The sequence below is a fragment of the Pinus tabuliformis genome, chromosome 9, assembly GCF_031772625.1.
Source record: "Pinus tabuliformis cultivar Carrire ecotype Pingquan chromosome 9, CPIR1, whole genome shotgun sequence".
Taxonomy (NCBI): Eukaryota; Viridiplantae; Streptophyta; class Pinopsida; order Pinales; family Pinaceae; genus Pinus; species Pinus tabuliformis.
The window spans coordinates 1,514,766,696-1,514,784,100 of record NC_142307.1 but is presented as its reverse complement, the minus strand read 5'-3'; positions in this window follow the sequence as shown (position 1 = coordinate 1,514,784,100).

The following is a 17,405-nucleotide window of genomic DNA, read 5'->3' as shown; positions in this document are numbered from 1 at the left end:
GAAAATTCAAATAAGCTCAAGGTTGACTAAGCATTTTTTCAGTAGATATAGACTTCTTTCTCCTACATTGATCATCAAGCTTAAGCCCGAGGTGCAGACCCAAGAAAATTAAAGGAGATGTTTGTCAAATAAATTTTTGTTTATCATAAGAGGATAAGGCACTGGAACTACAGGTTCTTAGTGTACCACAAGGGTACACTATCCCAAGTGGAGCCATTGTTATCACTAAATAAATTTCAAAGAAAAGGGGTAAGGTAAGGAAGAATTGGTCTTGGTCACTTTCGTGTTCCTTTCATGCATAAGAAGCACTTGGCAAGCTCAGGGTCAGCATACATCAGAGTTCTCCATTTCAATTCAAGCAAGGCAGTCAGCACTCAAGAAGAAGAATGTAGCTTTGAGGAAGTCAAAAAGGAAATTGATGTCTACCAACCTTGAGATTGCCCAATTCAAGGAAAGGGTAAGGAAACATGCAATTGAAAAGGCAAATTGAAGATATGAAGACACAACTAGGCCAACATGAAGGACATTCTTAACTAATAAAAATCACATAGCAAGTATGGTTAAGTCCTAAATTTTGATCGATTGCCTTTTGAAGTTTACTTTAAAAGAATGGTGTCTATGTTTTCGGTTTTGGACAGATTCATGGAAAATGGAAAAGCCATTACAAGGAAAACCCCTTCCACTTTCTTCAAATCCATTATGATCTGGGAGAAATGAAGGACCAAACTTGCATTACGAAACTGCTGTAGGTGCAGTTTTTCACAAGCATATTTCTCTGTTTTACACCTGTTTTTCAAAGACACATTCTAGGCGGTAGGAAAGGTTTGTCAAAAATCCAAGAGAGGTTTTTGTTAAGAAAGGATTCATTCACAAAAGCCTCCTTTAATTTTTCCAAATGCATTTTTTATGAGAAGATATCAGCTCTGTCCCAAGACCTATTTTTCAGCCAGAACAGAGCAAAGAACAGTCTCCTAGTTTCTAGGAGCAGTAAAAGGATGAGTCATCAAGGGCCAGCTGGAGGGTTATGAGCACTATCAAATTCGAATTCATGGAGTGATAGGTGTCATAAGGAGAGTTTAATTCCTAGATAAGGTTGTTTTAATCATAATTAGGAGTTACACTCCTAATTGTTTTAGGTCTCTAGGATTGCCACTTAACAATCAGTTTCATTTAATAATTAGTTTTAGGTGTCAATAGGTGTCATAATAGGTGGAATTCAAATTTCCCTCATGCTGGAGGAGGAATCTTAGTTATGTAATGAACTCTATATATGGGAGAGAAGCCAATGTATCAAGGGTTGAAGATTTTTCAGAGAAACTCTCTTATTGTGCTTTGTGTAATACTCTGTTTCTAGTAATACAATACTTGGCTTTGCTTCTCAGGAATCAGAAGGAATTCAACATTCAAAATTTCTTGTGTTGTTCTTCTCTCATTATTTACAGTGGTATGAATGTGTGATTACATAGAAATCACTGATAGTGCTCTAACTTCCTTTACACATTTATAAACTGTGTGGTCCTATGTTTTCTGGTATATTCTCCATATGATGAATTATTATGCCCTGACTTCTATGTAAAGCTAAAATTATTGTCAATATTGAAGCATATTTGACTCCATAAGCCCAATGGATATTTTCTAATTTTTTTTCAACCTTCTTCACTGGTTCATTTGTCTCTTAGAGTTACCCATCTTATTCATTATCAATATCTTTAATCTTGTGAGAGAGCCCTCTCAGGTTGAGGAGGCTAAGCCTCAGCCAAAAGTAGGTTTTAAAGAGTTACACAAGGTCTTCCTGGTCAGCAGCCCATCAGGGTCTGATTTTGTGATAACAGGTTAGAGGATCTTCCAATATTCAAAGATGAAAAGAAAGACAATGCTGCTCTTCATTTGGTTAGGTTTCATATGCATGTACGCAGTCTTAAGGTTCAGTTCCCTGAAGATTGTCTCATGAGGATGTTTATGACCACTTTAGAAGGAAAAGAATGGTCTTGGTATAAAATTTTGGAAAATGGTTCAATATATTCGCTTGCTAATTTTCATGATGAATTCTATGAGTTGTATAAAGAGTGTCGTCCCTCCTTGTTGCTGGTCCAAGATTGTTGTAAGCATTCTTTGAGCCTTATTCAATATTTGGAGGATTGTTATGATGATGATGAATTTATGGATGAAGAAATTTTAGAGGCTCTTCATAACAATGCATTTCAACACCAAGAAGAAAGTATAACATCCCATGAAATGCAACATGAAAATCAGTAGGGGTTTACTTATGAAAACCATGTTACATCCTCTTATATGAATGAGAAGATGCAGCAAACTTGCCAAGATTTTGATCACAATGAGTATGAAATTGATTACAAACACCAAGAAGAAGTAATGGAAGATAGATTTTATAACCCTCAGGCAGAGGAAAAGGTTGTTCATTTTTGTAATTCCTTGCAGCAGCTTGCATCAAAGAATGATCTTTATAATGAAGAAAATTACATTGTTTGTGGGAATCATGTAGAAAGGCAGTTGGATAGCACATCAAAGGAATTTTGTGTGGCTGAGGATCAGTTGTCTGAAGAGATAGAATGTTATGATGAAATAACCATGTTTTCTTTGACCCTATAAGTGAATACATGGCAAAGCTTTGCACACCAGTATTTCATTTTCATTTGCATTATGAAGATCAGGTACATTATAAGTTGATTTGGTCATCTCACTATCATGGTTATTTTGAGGTCGAATGCAGTCAAGAGCCTCCAATATCATTAAGGACAATTGATTGGCTTTATTGGAAATATCATGTTGCTTGACCTAAAGTGGAAATTGCAGCTAGTAGGTAGGTAGGAAAATGCAAATAAGCTCAAGGATTGACTGAGCATTTTTTAGTAGATATAGATTTCTTTCTCTTATAGTGATCATCAAGCTTAAGCCTGAGGTGAAGGCTCAAATATGTTAAAGGAGATTCTTGTCAAATAAATTTCTATTTATCATAAAAGGATAAAGCACTGGACCTTCAAGTTCTTAGTGTACCACAAGGGCACACTATACGAAGTGGAGCCACTGTTATCACTAAAAAAATTCTCAAAGAAAAAGGGTAAGGTAAAGGTTAATTGATCCTGGACATATTCATGTTGATCTTAGTTGTGTTCATGCAATAGACATTTGATACAATTCTTAGTTTGAGCAAACAAGCCCATGGTGAGCAGAGATAAAAAATCTTCATCAAATTCAAGCGAGACAGCTCCTCAATTAAGCAAGGCATTTCCTTCCAGGTTGATTTATCTAAAGTGATTTCAAAGGAGAAAATGTCCAAAGAAAGGGATATATCATAAGAGCTGAAACAGGACTTAGCCCTAGGGCTAAGGAAACATCATCACAACTGCATAAAAATGACAGAAGTAAGGATAAGTCCTAATTTTTGACAAATTACCGTTTGATACTTACCTTTAATAATGGTGTCTAGATATTCAATGTTGAACAACTTCATGTCAAATGGAAAAGTCATTATAGAAAAAGGAAAGACTCAAGAAATTTATATTTTGATCCTAAGCTGTGTTTTTGAAATTACACAGCAGTTTCGTAGCGCGCTACGAAACTTCTTTAGCTAATTATTATCATTCGATGAGACAATTTTAAAGAACAAAGGGAAATATTTTTGGAGCAAGGTAAACCTAGCATGGAAAATAAAATAATCAAATGCATTTTTATGCAAATTAAAAGAAACAAAGAAGGACATTTATGAGCTTCAAAATTTCATGTTATGAAAACAGTAGCCAACTTCCAAGGGGATTACCAAGCAATGGAAAACTCATCTCTGAAAAGTGAAAGAGGTTTTCATTCTTAAGATACTGAAGTACAAAAATGTCTTCCACTTTCTTAAAATCCATTATGATTTGAGAGAAATGAATGATCAAACTTGCACTACGAAACTACCGTAGGTGCAGTTTTTCACAAGCATATTTTTACACCTGTTTCTCAAAGACTCATTATGGGTGGTCGGAAAGATGTTTCAAAAAACCAAGAGAGGTCTTTGTTTAGCATGGATTGGTCCACAAAAGCCTCATTCAATTTTTCCAAATACATTTGTTATGAGAAGTTATGAGCTCTGTCCCAAGACCTATTTTTCAGCCAGAACAGAGCAAGGGACAGTCTCCTAGTTTCTAGGAACAGCAAAGGGATGAGTCATCAAGGGCCAGCTGGAAGGTTATGAGCACCATAAAATTCGACTTCATGGATTTATAGGTGTCAAATAATTCTTTAAATGTTTAGATAAGTTTGTTGTAATCATAATAAGGAGTTACACTCCTAGTTGTATTAGGTCTCTAGGACTCCTAGTTAGTTGTACTTTGTATTAAATAGCTAGTTTTAAGTGTCAATAGGTCTCGAATTAGGATGAATTCGAATTCCCCTGATGCTGGATGAAGGAATCTACTTGAACTATATATATGGGAGAAGAACTAATGTATTAGGGGTTGGAAAATTATTGAGAAAGGCTCTCATATTGTGCTTTGTGAAAAGACTCTGTTTTAGTAATACAATACTTGGCTTTGCTTCTCAGGAATCAGAAGGAATTCGATGTTTTGAATGTCTTGTATTGTCTTCTTCCTATTATATACAGTGGTATGAATGTGTGATTACTTAGAAATCACTAACAGTGCTCTAATTTCCTTCATGCATTTGTGAACTGTATTGGTCCTATGTGTATCTAGTGTTTTCTCCTTATGTTGAATTCTTATGCCCTGACTTCTATGTAATGCTAACGTTATTGTCAATACTGAAGCATATTTGACTCCATAAGCCCAATGGATAGTTTCTAGTTGTGTTTCAACCTCTTACACTTGTTCATTTGTTTCATAGAGTTAGCCATCTTATTCATTATCCAAATACTTAATCTTGTGAGAGAGCCCTCTCAGGTTGAGGAGGCTAAGCCTCAACCAAAAGTTTGTTTGAAAGAGTTACACAAGGTCTACCTGATCAGCAACCTATCAATGGTCTGATTTTGTGATAACAGTGTCCTCAAAAAGCGAGATGAGTGTGCCTAGTGAGTGTGTAATGTAACTCGTGTCTCGGTTCTCTTACTGCAAAGGGAGAGAGTAAAGTGAACCTCTAAGTGAGAGGTGATACTACCACCTAGAAAGAGACACATGAAATAGAAAGGTCTGTCTAACATCTAGTAGAATAGTCCATAACGGATGTGGCAGTTGTTAAAACTGAAGTGAAGAGAACAACATGTACACCACCCAACAGAGTAGTCCACATGTATGTGATGGTAGTTATAACCAGAAAACAAATATGGTCTATCGAGTATCGCATGGAGTAGTCCACAAGGATGTGACATCGATGATAACCAATACACAAAGGTGGGCTGTCTAGTATCCCGCAGATTAGTCCACAGGGATGAGACAATGGTGATAACTAATACAACACATTCCCAACAATGTAAGTACTAAAACAACTGAATTAGTTCAACTATATTAGTACAGGTGAAACAATCATGCATTACAAATGTCAAAAGAATAGTCTTACAAAAATATACAAAACATGCATGAAAACGTGTTGCCCTTAACAAGCTTTTGAATTAAGAAAAAGTCCCAAGACCCATCTGTACAACATACATCACTAGTCCCATTAGGGGGACATTGGAGCCACTCCCCACTCCTCAAAGAACTGACTGTCTACTCTCAAAGCTATGTGGGAGGAGCCAAAGTGAAAATTCCTTGCTCATACAATGGGAGGGGTATACATAGCCAAGGGTGATGCTTGACCCTTGTGACTCTTGGACAACGCTTATGACCACTGAACTTCCTATGAGTTTTAAAATGACATGACTCTTCAACTTTTTGTGTGCGTCCATTGGAATTCCACTTTAAATTACATTCCATTACAATAGATATGGCCCATTGTGGTTATGTGGCCTTGACAACTCATGACACAACTTGACACAACAGTACTAACATCTACTGGTTGGTTGTGGTGTCCATGTCAAGTTGTTGCACTGCTAAGTGATGGATGTACTCTTGGGTGTGCTTTGTCCTCTCCTCCAAATGGCTTGATGCTGTAGGGTCTTAGATGGTCTTGGTCTTGTAAGATGGTTCCATGCATGTGTTCCTTTCACTTACTGCTTGATTTTCTTTGTTCGTCCATCCAAATCCAAGTGTTCTAGAATGTGCGCTCCTTATTTATCGCGTTCATCATCTCACCATGATCTATTAGTGTACCTGCACCTGTAATTCACTCATGATGGGACAACATCAAATCCAAACCTCCTAGTCTAGAATGATGCATCATTTTTCATGTTCCAAGTTCGAGACAGATGAGAGACTGGGAGAGGGCCTAGTAACTACACACTACGTAGTTCTAGGTGACAGGGAGGGAGGAATGGTCACTGCGATTGTGCAGAGCGCAACTCAAACTTCAACAAGGAACTCTGGGAAATAATATTCATTGTCAGGGAAAACTACGCAGAGGCCACTAGGAGGTAGAATTGTGCAGTTAAGGACACCAGTGGAAGCTGCAAGGTGGGACCCTAAAGTACATCTATGTGTAGTTTCCAGAGGGAATTAGGGTAGGACAACAGAGGGATTAGAGGAAAACTCTGTGCAGTGTTTGAGAGCTGTGAGTATCAGCGGAGGGGATCCACTTGGAGGACATCTCTATGCAATTTCTAGGAGCAATGTAGGCTCATGTCTGTGTGCAATGCAGGGTCCTAGAAAGTAGGAGGGATGCTTGATAACTATTCTTGTGAAGTGCGCTGTTCAGATAGGATTTGGGGTAATTTCTGTGCAGTTCTAGGAAGGAAGACATGCTTCTCACCTCTAGGACTGCGGAGTGAAACTAACCCTGAGGACAACCTCCAACACTGTGTAGTTCCATATGGAAGAGTAGCACCACTGAGGGCTGAGACTGTGTAGTGAATCTCAGTCGGGATCGGTGAAGTGAAGTTGTTTCGTCAAGATATTTTCACGAAAATGGCTAAGTGTGAGAGGCAAGTGAACTTGTGATGACTCAACATTGTGATCACACACTTAACATACTTTGACAATATCACAACACCGACCATCGAGACAACATAGCAAAGCATGGCCCCCTGTGGGACTATCTAGAGCTGAAAGTGACAAGTGTGACACTTGGGATGGAACTTTAGACAACCTTAACAACACTTGCGCGGCAGTTCTAAAAATTTTGTGTGTGAGTGTGACGAGTGTTTGCAAAGATAAGACAACCAAAACACACAAAGAAAAACTTTCAAAATCACAAGAACAAGAACACAAGCATGAAAAAGTTGTCAACATTCCAAAAGACGACAATTGGTTAAGCAAGCAAAAGGGTGAAGAGACTCTGAAGGAGCTCAAGGAATGAGCTTGAGTGTTTGCAACCATCAAAGGAAAAGCCAAGGGAGGCTCCAAAATTTGAGTGCAAGCCAAAAAAAATTAGGGTGTTGCGGCCACTACAACAGACTCTTGAAGAACCCTTGAAATGAGAAAAGCTTGTAATCACCTTGAAGATCAAGTCTCAACTTTTTCGTTCAAGATATGGGGTCTCCTGTGGGTATTGTGTAATTGTGGATAGAATAATTTAACATCAATACTAAGAATGTTTTTATGTCAGAACAAGAATTTTCTCTCCCATGTTACTGAATTTTGTACTACTCTTCTTTATTGGTTTTTTTATGATATGTGATTTCTTCTCATTTGTTGAATGTTAATGAACTATTATTCTAACTGAAAACTTCTATATTTCTAGGAATAGGTTGTTAATTTATACATGATTTCATGTTGGTTATTAGTTGCAAAGTGTTTTGTAGTTAATAGCAAGTATATTTCTATATCCTTATGTCCTAATTAAATACGGCTAGCATTCATTATTTAAGATTCACGTTCACTTATAAATTTATTTTAATGTTATTTGTATTATTCACTTAAGGTATGTTCATAATCTTTCATTTGTATTCCATCAAGGGCCTTACTTGGATTTCCTTTCTTTGTTGCATCCACCCAAAATATAATTCTTACCAAACATAAATTAAATATCACCATTGTAGTTGATATATGGCATTTTCTTGGCATTTTAACGATATTCCACCTATTAATAATGTGGAACCTAATTTATTCATGTAGCTCTTTTTAATAGAATTTCTTCTCTTTCAATTTAGACATTTTCTACATTAAAATGTTTTCAAATATTATCAAATTGTTTTGATATCACATTAACATGCCATTTTGCATTATGTTGTGATCATTTCTTCTATTTCTGATCTCCACAATACAAATAGCTACACCATTGACATTATTTTGTGAAACAAATACTTGACATTAGCTAGCATTGTGTCATTCACTTAGATTCACAGATTCATCCATTTTATATTATTTAATTGTCCATTAGGCCACTAGTTTCTTGGATGTGATCTTTTCTATTTATTTAATTATTTACAGATTACGAGAGTATTTTATTTACAAAGTTTATATAGGAATATTAAAACACTAGGTGTAGAACCTATCTCTTTTACATCATATTGATTTTCTTCCCCCGAGCACCCATAGCACCAATGAGGGTGACTCAGTACCATACAAGAATCAACCAAGTTCGAAGGAGTGTACATGTCTCGGTACCATAAAACCATGGCCCCATTGCCAATGAGTTTCCATAGCCCCTAAGAGTTTACTTGTACTTCACGCCCTATGCAATCCTTCCAACTACCATATAATAGATTTCACCCTTTAGATTTGATTTGTAAAAAAGTCCAAAATGCAATTGGGTGAAGAGAGTGGGGTGGTACAAGGGGTGATTTTATTTTAAAGAAGAGATTTAATACTTTAAAAGTTTGGCCCCAAAAGCTTGCTTAAAGTATGAGTGCATAAAAAATCTTTAATGTGTTGGAATGATGGTTGGGATTGATGAAAATATTGAAATAAGATTTTTCCTCTATTTAATGGGAACCATCACTACTTGAACTATGTCGTATTGTTTCTTCATAGCTACTAGTCAATGCAAAATAATTGAGATTTAATGTATATTTTTTAAGATAAATGAAACCCCATAAAAATGTATAGATCTTATTTATTTAGCCTTAAAATTTGTGTCTATATTAAAACTTGAGAACAACACAAACTTAAAATTTGGAACCAAATCAAAAGAAAAATAGAATAAAATCTACAAAATTGTTGAAACAAATTCAATGAACTATACAGCTTTTGGAAAACAAAAGAGGACAAATGAAAATGTATTTGTCCTAACCAAAATTAGCCGTAAATCATACTAATCATATCATAGAATATATGGAAGAGATCATAATATGATATGTGCATTCCTTTAAACTTTTTATTCAAACAAAAAAGAAAAGCAAGCAGAAGATTATCTAGAAAATGACATATGAAACCTAAAATAATAAAACTTATAAGAATTTCATAAATTGAAAGACACAAAATTTTATTTCATTTTTTCCTCTTAAATGATTCTTACTCCATAATGTTAGCAATATTATTGCACAAAACATTTCACAACTAACCCTTTAAAACAATTAATTAATAATTAAATCTTAAAAGTAAGATTTGAAAAGAAATATTTAACGAATAAAATTATGAAGAAAATAATACATAACTCAGAAAAAGGAAAAATAAAGAAACTTCTCTTAATACAATGATGGTTCATCTTCAACTTGATATTGAAACAACTCATAACTATATGATTTAAGTGAATAAAAGAAACGTATTACTTGTGAAAAGAAGAAAACATACTAAACTACATCTAACCCAGTTATCTTCAACTTGATATTGAAACAACAGTTCATAACTATATGATCTAAGTGAATAAAAGAAACATAATATACTTCTGAAAAGAAGAAAACATACTAAACTGCATCTAACCCAATTATAATCTACTTTGATGATTAAAACTATGTAAAATAAAACTTTAAATTATGTATCTTATTATATACTTCTTTAAACCTACAAACACGTGTCTATTAAAAAAAATGATAATAAAAATCAAATTAATCTAGCACGAGGAAATAAAGGAATTATATCACCTAGAATTCTATTTATTATGGAGAATATAACAACATTATAATCTAGAAGAAACTTTTCTCGAAAAGATTCTTTTAAACATGTTTTGCTTTTATTATGAAAATCATTATGGTAAACGTGAAATTATTGAACGAAAAAAATGTTTAGATTGGATACCTGCTGAGAGAGACGTGAAGCAATTTTATGCAGCAATAGGTTAGTATTGAATATTTTACTTACATAAGGGAGATTATTAACATTATCATACAATAAAAAAAAATTAAAGAATTATTTTTATAACTAAATTTTAATTGGTTCATCAAAACTAAGTTCAAACATATTAGTGATTGTGGAGAGTTCATGGATGGATAGTATAGCTAGCAGGAATTATCTGAAGCAATTTTAATTACTAGATTTTCAAGAAGATTATTAAAGTTGATGATATTATTCATTTAGATATAAAAGACAAGATGATCACTCATAATCATGGTTTGAAATTGTAATATAATTGACTTTCTTGATAGACCATGTGCTGTTCATATTTTAAATTTCCATCTTAGATCAAGTAATATATATTCTTCTGATAATTCATAAGGTAAACCATCGATAGTAAAACATTTCAAATATTAGTTTAAACTATTAAATAGATGAAATATTGTAGTCATATATATATCAAAATTTTTTGAAATGAATTAAATAAAAAAAATTATATAAAGAAAAATTGAAAATGTATAAATCTTTTTGTCCAAAAATATTCTTCAAACAGGTTTCTATTTTATCATGATATATACAATGACTACGGTATACAATATTGTATAGATGAGTATGGATCATGTGAAAATTTCCTACGATGAATCCTTGTGAATAATATTGGCCAGACTTATTTTAGGGATCATGACAAGATCATGAAAACCTAACATAACCATTTCTTACCATTGAAGTAAATCATTCCCTTTAAAAAAATTCCAGGAATTCATATTTCAAATAACCAACTTGTGATGACTTAATAGGATGAAATAATTTCTCTGGACTATCATCCTTCATTTTATAAGATAACTTTTTATTAATAGGATGATAACTATTAACATCATTACTTTGATTAACAGTTTGAATTTGACTTCATTTATTATTAAAGAGTAAGACTCCCCACTTATCATAAATGCAATTAAATCAATAGAAAATATTTTGTCAAATGTTTTGCTATAGAAATTCCTTCATCCCATATAAAAGGTTGATAAGACTTAGATTCATGGGAAGATATGATCTCACTTTTTTTATATGTAAATTAATATCATATTTACATTTTATTGAAGGTTGATAAGACTTAGCCTCACTTTTTTATATGTAAATTAATATCATATTTACATTTTATTGAATTCTAGCCTTGTAGAATGAAAGTCCAAAGCCTCTAAAATGATTACATGAAAATTATAATCATGGAATAAATCAAGATATAATGAATCATAAGTATAAAATGAAGTGATATGAAAGATATATTTTGAAACATTCGTGTTCATATATGATTTCAATTTAGAATTTAGAATTTTGTGTATTCACTTTTTTTCTTGGAATACACCGATCAATATCAATGATATCTTCTAGTAAAAAAATATGAACACCAAACGTTATCTAAAAAATTATCATATTTATAGTTAAGAGATAAAGGTAAGATCACATCCCTATAATTTTCAAAATCAAAAGATTAAGTAGTTATTTTTTTATGAAGAATCAATAGAATAGTTAATGCTAGAATTCTCAAAATTGGCTTTTTATTTCATAGCAACCGACAAAGATCCATTTTAAGTTTAGATCTACTAAGCGCTAAAAGGGATCCAATATCTCAATATCAAAGCCTATTTTAAAGTTCTAAACTTGAGGAAAGTTTGGAACATCAAGACATTTTATTCCCATCAACACTTAGTAGATCCATAGTTAATATGGATCTATGCAGATTCTTAATAATCTTGTATATATTTATATAAATATTCTCTCTTATAAATCTATCTCATTGATAACTTTCATGTCTATGTCTTGAACTAACAAGTGTGGTTCATCTTTAGGATAAACAACTGGACCATACTTGGTGGTTCAAAGCATTGACACAAAATCATCAATGCGATGGATCACGAAAAAAACGCTTAATGCAACCTTGATGATAAAAGTATCAATTTTAGAATATATTTTCTAATTTTTAATTTTATTAAAATCTACCTTATTATATATATAATTGTCAATATTGAAATTTTATATGTTTATTAATTAAATTTAAAAATGAAGTTCTCAACATATAATGATTCCAAATGTGAACCATTACTTTAATTTAGATTCATTTTACTATATAAATTAAAATAATGGAGCCATTATATATTAAGAAGTTCATTTTTAAGATTAATTAATAAACACATAAAAAATTAATATTCACAATATTCAAATTTTATGAGTTTATTAATTAAACTTAAAAATTAAGTTTTCAAAATATAATGGTTCCACATTTAAACAATTATTTGAATTTATATGGTAAAATGGATTTTAGTTGATAACTACTATGTATATTATATATATTTTTCACATTTATATACTTAAAATTAATTTAATTTTTAATTGTACAATTTATTAATTAAATCTATTAACTTTCTACATATGTGTTACTTATATGCTCTCAAATATCATAATTACCAATATGAAACTTTTTTATTTTAATTTATATATTCAAAGTTGTTTGTAATTTTATTAATAAAACCATACTACAACATAACAAATGGGATTGAATCAAGTTACTATTTTTACTACATTTTACTTTCTATTATTTTTTAATTAAATATACATTTAAATGTTTAAACAATAAACTCATTTCTAGAATCTACAATTGCATTAATAATTATAATAAAATTCAATAGAAGTCATAAATAAATTGTTTCAATATGTAGGATTAGATAATATTGACATTTAGTTAAAACATATTAATTAAAAAAAATGAACTTGGATAATGAGATTCATAAACAAAATATTCAATATTCAATATATATATATATATATATATAAAATTATATAATTATAATTATATAATATTATGGTCAAAATATTTTAGGATGGATATATATATATATAATTAATAGTCAAAATATTTTAGGAAGTCATTTCATTCGGCCCTTATTAAAGTATATCTTTTGGTTTATTTTCTATGAAATTTGGAAATATTTGTAATAGTTGCAACTTTAAGTTATATAGTCTACAAAATCCAAGTGCTCAAGGAAATTTTCAAGTCATTGAATCTGTTTTTGTATTTCAAAATGCAATTTAAACAATGAAAAATTATACTTTGTGTGCACATATATAAATATATATAGAAACAATATACATTCGTGCACATATATAAATATATATAGAAACAATATACATTCATCTTAAAAATCGATATATCAAGGGATGGGATGGATCAAATCTCTATAGGTGTAAATATATTTTTAGGTTTTGCATTCTAAAAGTGATTTTATCCTCAAGAGGTTTGATCCCTCTCAACACTTGCTAGATACATGGTTAATATGGATCTATACTAGTTTAAGTAAATTCGTACAATGTGTATATAAATGTATGTGCACAATTGTGTATGTAAGTTACGGTTTTGTTTTAAAAGAATTCATGTGTTTTTTATATTATTTAAGGAAGGTTATATCTATTTTTGTTAATAAAAAGTGTTGTTTTTGCTACAACACCGTCCAAATTTTGGCATGTATTAAATTTTTGGAGCCTCCTTTTGTTCATGTGAATTGTCATTTATATTTGCTAAATTGATTCTATACTTGTTCTCTAAGTTTTCAAGTCCCTTTCTAAAGGAATCCAAAGTATAGTCTTTAGATAAGGGAAATGGCATTCTTTGTGAAAGGAAATTATGAAACATTTTTAAGAGGAAGCTCTGGTGCATTATCTTACATAAATGGATCACATCTATTGTGGGGACATGCATTGGACTCATTCCCAAGGTATTGCACACTTTCTCTTTGTAGTTGACACTTGTGTCATAATGGTATGTATTAAGTGTTCCACTTGAAGGTAAGTGTATTTTGTTGTCGTTTCAATGAATGCATGTTCATTCGAGGCATTGATTATCTCGTTTTCATATGTTTGATTGTTTATTAGTGTGTGATCATGTTAAAGTTTCGGTATACACTTTTACTTTCACCTTTTTTTCTTGTTGATCCCATAGTTAGTTATTTTTCAAAGTTTTCACTATCTTAACAACTTGCTCAATCAATGGCTAACCTTTTATTCTCCTTCAACTACGCATTACGCAATGATAACCCAAAGTGATGATGCCTTTTGTTGCAAGAACTGCATGTTGAGAAATTGAGAGGCTTGTAGATCAAATTATATTTATCATACTTTGATAATTGCTTTTGAATTTAGTTTGGTTCTTATTAATTTTACTATGTTTCTTTTATCAAACAAATATCAAATATAAACATGAAGATCACAAGAGAACAAATACCACAAGATATAGGCTCCAAGATAGGGAAAACCCCCTCCAATGGGAAAACCCAACAAAAATATCTTCTTATAGAATCAAATCAAAGTGAGATATTCAAGACCCATGACCACTAAAAACTACCAACCTTCTAGATTCCAAGTCAAACCCTCCTTCTACACAGTAAATCCATCAATAGCAAGATACCAGCAAAAAACATTCATCAATAGATACGATGAGGTAGAAATTATACAAACCCTTCTCTAACTTGAGACTTTGACCTTCCTTCTTCTGTAAAACTTCATAACCAATTGAGTGAATTGTGTGTGTCCAAATGAGCTCAAATCATCCTCTATTTATATTGTCCAAAGGGGTGTGAATAGACATGTCCTTTGGGGTTGGGTTGACTTGATAGGTAGGATGACTTGGTATATAGAAGAGTTTTTTACACAAATTACATATTTTAAAAGTTCTTTCTTCTTTTTGTTTACAATAAGTCCAAATACGACTTTTACTCTTTGAATCCACAAATCCAAGAAACATGAAGAACATGATTCTCTAATAAAATAATAATAATAATAAAATTCATTTTCTTTTTTCTTCTTTTTCTTTTACATAAAATATACAATGATGTAGGTACAAATACCATTATTAAGACTAAACCTACTTACATTTTCTAACACTACCTCTTAACTAGGAGGACATTCATAATTCCATAATTGTTACAAGGATACCTCTCAAATTGAAATATTCTCATAAGAAGAGTCAGATTGGCAATCCATCTTTAAGCATCAACATCATATCCAACATTGTCAAATATCAACATAGTAAGAACTTGACTTGACAAGTTCAAACTCTCCATAATATTAGAGCAGAATTCTGGGAGGCATACACATGGACACCACCATAGCCTCTCAAGTCACATACCCAATCTGAATGTTCACCATATATGTCCTTTAATGACTATTCTTATCCTGGATTCCAAATCCTCAAAGAATATTAGTCTGCTTCGACCACTATTATCTTGGATACACTATTAGATATTGAAAGAGTGTCGGTCCACGGGACTAATTCCTATATTTTATCCTAAATCATCAAGGATTACTAGTCCTAGATTCCAATTCTCCATTCTCCCACCATGCCCTTCACTAGACATATGGTTGTTAGTCCTGGCCTAGGGCATGACACACGAAGAAGAGAATACAATTTCCATCATCACTCCCTCTTGATGAGAGAGGAGATCCTCATTCCCTCTAGATTAGGGAATATATTATTACTTCTTAAACATGAAGGAGATCTCTTACTACCTCTCAAAGAGACATCATCAAAATCCTTCACTGGTCTCATGAATCATCAATACATCAATTACTAGATGTTTTGTGGAAATATAGTTGTAGGTACAGAGTTCCTTCATCAGATCATACTTGAGTCTTGACCTTCTGAATTATTTTACAGTCATTAAAGGGTTTCTCGGCTTCTAATACATCATGTCACAACTTTATCATCAATTGGTTCATCTTTTTCTTCAAGGAGGCGAGCTTGCTCATAGCTGTTAGCACATGTTTTCTTCCTTCATAATAGAGTTACGCCTTCACTTTCCAATGTCAATTCTATGCTTGTTCAAGCCATCAAAAGTTCCACTCACACAATTCATGTGTTCCACGATCAAACCATGTAACTGTAGATACAACATCACTAATTTTTGTTTCCTTATATCCTTTTCACACCCCATAACAATATGCTCTATTGGGGATCCAAGTCATATCCCAAGATTATCAATATTAGAGTCAAAAAATTATAATATCCTCTAGTAAGAGTGTCATGTCAAATTTTTATACTTACTCCCTCTGAAGTCAACATTCTTTTGAATGTTCTATCTTTGTGTTGCAACAATGTTTGGCTTCAACTTTCAATCCTCAATGCATTCACTAGAATGAACTCATCAGTTGGAAGCTTCAATATCATCATGATCCTTTTAATTCAATATTTCTGTCATACTCATCATTATGAAGAAGCACAAATATTTCTTTACTTTGTTCTTCCATCCTTCTCATATTCCTTCCACAAATTTGACAATATTCATTATGTACATGTAATTCTTAGTAGCAAGAATAACCAAGCGAAATCTACAAAGATAAGAGCATGATGTCAAATATTTCAATCTAGGGTTTCTATGAGTTCTCAAAAAAGTACTTCCAGGGTTCTAGTTACAAACCCTAGATATTATTTAACCTAACCCTTATTAGGGTTTTCATTTTTAGTGGAAATACCAAGTCTTAAGGTTTTGACTTCAAGCCCTACATTTGGCTTAATCCAACCTTGTCTAGGGTTTAATATATACCCTAATGCCTTTCTCTCAAAACTATTTTATGTTATGGCTTCAAGATATTTTTAGTATCAAAGGATACTCATCCTGCAAACCGTATATACTTCATAGTCATCAAGGATTGTCATCAAAATACTGAAAAACCCTAATGATTCTATCATGCATCTCATATGATTACAAGACCTATTGTTCAACATATCAATCTCCCATATGTAATTATTTCTAATATATTTGCAAACCCTTTTTCAAGATCATCATCAAGACTTGATCATAAGTTACACATACCTCTTTAGTTTTACCTATCCTTCTATGTAGAGATCTAATTTTGATTTTGATTTCAACTTCATCAAGTCTTCATGATCCAAACTACTATCCATGAACCATTATAGCCAAATGTATAGATCACTGTTTTACAATGTTACTGCCACATCAACACCATTTCTTCATGTCACTTCTTATGTCATCCATCAAGGTCACTCTCAAGATTAAGTAGGTCATTGTGATTGTCCATGCCATTTCTAAACTTTTCAAGTACCGAGAGCACAATCTCATATAGAGAATATTACCGTCTTATCCATTTAGGACACTATTGAGATTATATCTTGTTGAGGTTACTGCCATATACTGATTC